At 44.4% G+C, this 6,630-nt stretch overlaps 1 long non-coding RNA gene across 1 annotated transcript; it reads right to left on the reverse strand.

Moving 5' to 3' along the window:
* Nucleotides 1-363: 363 nt before the first annotated feature.
* On the reverse strand, nt 364-6,623 carry LOC118749226. The gene is made up of 2 exons (XR_004994181.1): nt 6,377-6,623; nt 364-952 (listed from the first exon to the last, which is right to left on the reverse strand). It is a non-coding gene; the product is annotated as an uncharacterized LOC118749226 (long non-coding RNA).
* Nucleotides 6,624-6,630: the final 7 nt, after the last annotated feature.

Here is a 6,630-nt window from a genome sequence, read left to right on the forward strand (position 1 = left end):
AAGCTTTTGTGCGTAATTTTGTATGAAAACAATCGTGTGTCGGAGGCGAGATAAAAGATGTAGATTGATGTGTGTGTTCAGAGCTTGCCTGAAGTGGGGGTGTGCAAAGTTAATTTAGAATACGCAAGGTGTTTCCTTTGTGGAATGCAATAATTTTACAACGTTTTATTATATCAATTCAATTGTTAATTCAAGGTAAATTTAAAACTACTTAGCGAGTACTAGTGTGCCATTGGCGCGAAAGACGTTTCAAAATAAACGAGGCGGTCTCTTCAGCGGTTCGAAAGCGAATGAATTGATACTCCTGCAAACCCGCCTTAGACCACCCCGTACCGCCGTATATAATAAGCGAAAATGATTAGGTTACAATAGATTAAGTTACAATGAGTAGGTTCAAATTTCGAAAGTTACAGTGGGTTTACATTTCAAATTTTTCATATTCATGGTTTAAGAACCAGTGCATTAATAACAAAGTGATTTACGATCGGTGAGATCTGCGCTCATGTCTCCGACATGGCGGCCGGCCTGGAACGTTGGAATACGTAGCAGCTGTTGTAGACTTTGGAGCGTAAGCATAGCCCGCTTGAACAACTCCCGTATGCGTTGCTGGGTAGAAGTCCGACTCTGCACTCTGCCCTTCGGTTTTCGGATCACCCGTCGACTAGCCACGGTTTTCTTCCGGTTCATTTCTCGCCGACTACGACCTGGCGATGAGGATGGTGCTCGATGCAACAGCGTGTGATGGGCTTTTCCGCAGCGACGGCAGCTGGCAGGTGAGTGGCAGGCGCCCGTAACATGCGATGTCGCCAAACAGTTTACGCAGTACTTATGTACGCGCGCAGACTCATATCTTTCAGCTGGAGTCATGGCCTTGAAAGCATGACAGTACCGCAAGGAGTGGACGCGGCAGCAAAGACGACACGTGTTCAGCTCCATCGTTTCCTTGGATGATCTGCAGAGAAAAAATCGTAAGTGGTATTAGACTCGTGGGTTTGCGCCTAGTTTAAGGATACGTTTATGAACATATGAGTTGGTGAGATGAGTTGAACACATAATAGTAAGAGTATAAAAGAGTTTTGGACAGGGTAAAGATACCCCAAAGCTACATAGGGGGTAGTAGGCATAATTTCGTAATATTGCGCGTGATTGTCCCTGCCTGAGTTTGAGCTTCTGCTACGCGAACGTTCTGATCGGGACCCGGATGCAGTTTCACAACGCGTCGCCATTCGTTCGGAGGTAAGAGATCATCCCTCACGACTACAAAATCCCCCTCGTTTATGTTAACTTGCGGATTTTTCCATTTGTGCCTTTTATGTAATTCTTTCAGGTACTCGTTTTTCCACCGCGAACTGAATTGGTGGTGGAGAACTTTAAGCATGTGCCACTTGTTTATTAGGGAGTGGTTTCCTACATTGGGTTCTGGTATTGACAGGAGTGGAGCACCGCGTAAGAATTGGCCTGGAGTTAACGCCGATATGTCATTGGGATCCTGGGATATAGGAGAGAGTGGTCGCGAGTTAAGAACCGCTTCGATTCGCACAAGGAGGGTGTTGAAGGCTTCAAAGGTGAATTTTTGGCTCCCAGCGATCTTGGTGAAATGTGTCTTGAAACTTTTAACGGCTGCTTCCCACAGGCCACCCATATGGGGAGCGTAGGGAGGTATAAACTGCCATGATAGCCCATGGACAGCGTACTTTTCCGCCACATCCGAAGTGACTTCGTTGAGGAAGAGGGAAAGTTCTCTTTGAATTGATCTCTGGGCTCCAACAAAGGTTTTGCCGTTGTCAGACATGATTTTGTGTGGAATAGCACGGCGGCCGACAAATCGAGCAAAGGCCGCCTTAAAAGCCTCAGTGGTCAAATCAGAACACACTTCGAGGTGAATGGCTTTTGTTGAAAACCATACAAACACGCACACATATGCCTTTGTGTGTGAGGCGGTTAGCAGGACGGATGTTTTCACCATAAACGGGCCAGCGAAGTCAAGACCAGTGGTATGAAACGGTAGAGAGTATGTTGCGCGTTCTGGAGGCAGGGCGGCCATTATCTGAGATTTCATTTGTTGTTTGTAAATCGTACAGGTTTTACAGTGGAAAATGCATTTTTTGACTTTCTGCCTTAAACGTGGGATATAAAACTCCTGTTGGACTATATGAATCATAAGTTGCTTTTCGGCATGAAGGAGTGTTTGGTGAATGAAATCAAGTAAAAGAGAGCACAATCTAGAGTTGTCTAGGATTATGATAGGATGCCGTTCGCTGTAGCTGAGTGTAGCATACGCGAGACGGCCGTTCACTCGCATCACGCCTGCTTTGTCTAACATCGGGTTGAGGGAAAGTAAAGAACTCTTTTTACTGATGGGTTTCGCGGCCTTCAATGTGGCGATGGTTTCTCCATAGTATTTATATTGAGCGTTCTTGATGAGGCGAACTTTAGCCATATTTATCTCTTCCTGCGTTAAAATGAGGGTGGACGGAAGTGGTCGTTTACGAGATTTATTAATAAATCGTAGCATGAATGCAAGAACTCGAAGTGCTTTTGAATATGAGGAGAACCGTTCGAGGAGATCGTCATTTTCCGCAGTGTAGAACATTTCTACTTGCTTCTGTTCTAGAGGAGAGGGATGTTGCGTCGCAAGTTTAGGCCACAACGTGGAGGGCTGAGCCAGCCATTCCGGGCCGTTCCACCACAATGAGCAGCCAACTAAATTTTGCGGTCGACATCCGCGGGTTCCTAAATCTGCAGGGTTGTCTGCGCTTGAAACATGTCTCCACTTGGCATTGCTAACATTCTGAAGTACTTGAGAAATTCGGTTGGCTACGTACGTCTTCCACGTGTGCGGCGGCTTTTCTAACAACGCCAGTACTATGGAAGAATCAGACCAAAGAGTTAGTTCGTGGGGTGGCAGGTCCAGTTGGGCGCGCAGTTGTTTCACGAGTTTGGAGAGCAAGACTGCTCCACAAAGTTCTAAACGAGGGAGGCTGACAGTTTGTAGTGGAGCGACTTTGCTTTTTGCGGCAAGCAAGTGTGACGAAAAGGAGGTTTCGCTATGTTGAGTTCGAATATAAATACAAGCGCTAAATGCCTTTTCGGAAGCGTCCGAAAATCCATGTAATTGAATGGCCTTCGCGGGCGAGAATTGTCCGTTCCCTCCATCCAGAGTTGTTGGAGAAGAATTTTGGCTAGTGCCATTATGGGCGAGCCACCCTGCCGGGTCGAACAATTTCGCTACCGCCGATATGTGTCGTTTGGTCGTTGAGTTTGTGTCGGATCTGGGGTCATACGTATACGAAAATGAATCTGTCAGGGCGTTCCACCTTATTCCAAGCGTCTTTGTCGAGCTAGCGGCTTGGAATTTGAGGAAGTCCGCATGAAGAAGCTCCGAATCGGGAATTGATTCCAATATTATGGGATGGTTAGCTGTTATTTTCTTCAGCGGGAAACCTGCGGACTTAAGCGCTTCGATTACTTGGGTCATTGTTTCGAGAGTGGACTGTATGTCGTGGCCGCCTGACAGTATATCATCTACATATGTTTCTCGTAACAAGGCATTGTAAGAGAGAGGAAATTCACTTTTACAGTCTTCGGCTAATTGCTGCAACGTTCTGATGGCTAAGTACGGTGCGCAGTTCACGCCGAACGTCACCGTTTTTAATTTAAAGTCTTCGAGTGGCGACTGTGGAGATCTGCGAAAGAGGAGCCGTTGAAAGTCTTGGTCTTCCTCAGAGACGAGGATTTGGCGGTACATTTTTTCAATGTCGCCATTAAAAACGAACTTATAGAGTGGCCATTGGAGGATTATTACCATTAAATCGTTCTGTAGAGTGGGACCTGTGTGGAGTACGTCGTTTAGTGAATTTCCAGAGTGGGATATTTTAGAGGCGTTGAAGACGACTCGCACCTGTGGGGCAAATAGAATGAGAAGTATTTTCCGTTTTTAATCATTTCTAGGGGTGAAGTTCGTGTCATGTGATCCAAAGTCACATACTCTTCCAAGACGTTTGAGTACTGGGTTCTTAACTCTGGTTTCTTCTCCACGGTACGCTCCATGCTGATATACTGTTGTTGTGCTGCCAATCGAGTATGATCTAAGGCTATATTTTGCGGGAAATCCTCCTTAAATGGGAGCTTGACTTCGTAACGTCCATCTTCTCTCCGGGTGGTGGTTCTCTTATATAGTTCTTCGCAGTATTTATTCTCCTCTGTCAAAGTGGGAGCTTGAATGACTTCTTCCTGTTCCTAAAACCTTTTTAAGAGTACGTTGAGGGAATCATCTGGAGTTTCTGATACCTGAGTAGAGAACGTGGCGACTTGTTCGACAACTGGTCCGCTTAATATCCACCCAAAGATTGTATTTTGAGCTATTAAGCTTCCAGCGACATTACTTTGTAGTCCTTGGATGAATATTTGGGTATCAAATCGCTTCCTATCACCATATCTATGCGGGCCGGTGCAAAACAATTTGGAGTACTCTTTCAGGTCTGTATATGTAACCTTGAATGAGGGCAAGAATTGGGTAAGCTTTGGGAGAATTATCGCTTGAGTTGCGATTTGAACCTGCAAGTCCGGTGAGCAAATTGTCATCGTGCAGGTTTTGTTAGCGTTTTCGACTACCCGTCCACCCATACCCAAAATCTCATATTTTGTGTTGCTTGTTGGTAGACCCAGCAGCTTTTGGATGCGGGAGGATACAAAGGTTTTTGGGGACCCTTGATCTATTAACGCTCGAACTGGAAAAGTTTCACCTTGATGTAAAACGGGTACAATTGCGGTGGGGAGCAAAGTTTTCTCCCTACAACTAGCAAAATGTGAAAATACCTTGTCCTTTTGGCCTGTGTTCGAGGGGCCTGCGTTTTTTGGGGTTTGCTTGGAGGTTGAGTGTTTGTCAGGGTCGCAATTTGCTTGAGGCGATGCCTGTGCCTGGCTTATCCTTTGCCGAGCACCAGAGTTTGATGATTGGGTCTTAGACTCATAATGTAGGAGTGAATGGTGGCGTTTTTGGCAATACACACACGTGAAGTTGCTTCCGCATTCACCTTCTGTATGCGAGAATGCCAGACAGTTCCTACAATATTTGTTGTCCTTAATAAACTTATTACGATCTTGGACGGAGAGTTCCCTAAATTTTACGCGGCTCATCATCGAGTGGTTTGAGTTACAGAGCTTACAAGATACCTGCCTCTTTTGCTGCATATGGAATGCACGGGTTTTGTTCTTGTAGCTGAAGGAGTGATTAGCGGGAGTCGACGACCTGGGAGTGTGATTCTGAATGGGCTTCTGGTTAGGTTTATTCGGCCTGTACGTACCAAGCCGCTCTACCACTTCATACCGGGTTGTCAAAAATTTGTCCATTTCTGACCAAAGAGGCAGTTCTTTTCTGGAGTCTAGAGATTGCTCCCATAACGTGAGTGTTTCGTCTGGGAGCTTAGAGGAACAGAGATATATTAACATCGGGTCCCAACTTCCTCTGGCAACGCCGTTTGCATTCAATACTGAGAGGCAATTGTTAATAATGGTTTGGATCTCTTGGAACTTTTCACCATTTTCCGAATTTAGGGGTTGGATGCTGAATAGGGTTTTTATTTGGCTATCAACGAGAATCCTGCGATTCTCGTAACGTGATTTTAATGCGTCCCACGCCAATTCAAAGTTTTGGTCGTTTACGAGATTTATTAATAAATCGTAGCATGAATGCAAGAACTCGAAGTGCTAAGTGAAATGTTTTGTTTTTTTTTTGTTTTTAAGTATTGCGATGAGCACAAGTTGCATATACTAATGTAAATGGGATTTGTCTATACAAATGTATAAGTAAAATAATTGCTGGCGATCAAGTGGCGGGAAAAGGTTCTGACCAAATATGCAAAGGGTGTATGTATGCTTACATGTACATATACGTATGTACATATAACTCTTCGCATGTACTTTTTTGGGTTAGCGGTTTTATGTATATACATATGTATATAAATACATACGTTTGAACTCACGATTTTGCAAAAGGGAGCTAGGCGAGAGCTGAATATGTGTACATACATATACGCGTATTACAAATGTGCAATAGCGGGAATTTTTAACGCCACCACAGCAGGAAATTGAGACTCAAAGGCGTTTCGAGATATGTTTACCCAGTGAGAAGGAAGATATTCAGCGGGAAGTATTTATGCACATATGTAAAACGTAAGTTTGTTTTATATATGTATGTATGTGAGAGAACACTTTAGCGGATTTTATCAAACTGTGGATGACAAATAGCGGTTTCCATATAAATTAGAGAAAAACGGTAAGTCCTGTACCGTTGGTAAACGAGTTAGATTACAGTTTGATAATGGCTTGAAAATTCCGCTAATGTGCTTTATGTATAAGTATTATTAAAACTTACTTTGGCTTCCTGATTTTGTACCACCTGTATGCTTTTTTTGTCGCCTGTACCTCCGCTGATTTCCTGTGATTGGTGTGAGCGATGCTCCCTGCGGGTCCCTGCTGCTTGCGTATTTCAGCACTAGGGTGGAGGCACCTTTAACTTCCTTTTCTCGTCTAGGTATAGCGGGGATGTGGTTTTTTGTGTGGCGCAGGTATGCTGCTCTCGCCGTTATTTTTAGATTTTGTTTAATAGTTTTTAGTTTATATTGATTT

Source organism: Rhagoletis pomonella, unplaced genomic scaffold (genome assembly GCF_013731165.1).
Source record: "Rhagoletis pomonella isolate Grant_MI unplaced genomic scaffold, Rhpom_1.0 Rhpom_scaffold_00014, whole genome shotgun sequence".
Taxonomy (NCBI): Eukaryota; Metazoa; Arthropoda; class Insecta; order Diptera; family Tephritidae; genus Rhagoletis; species Rhagoletis pomonella.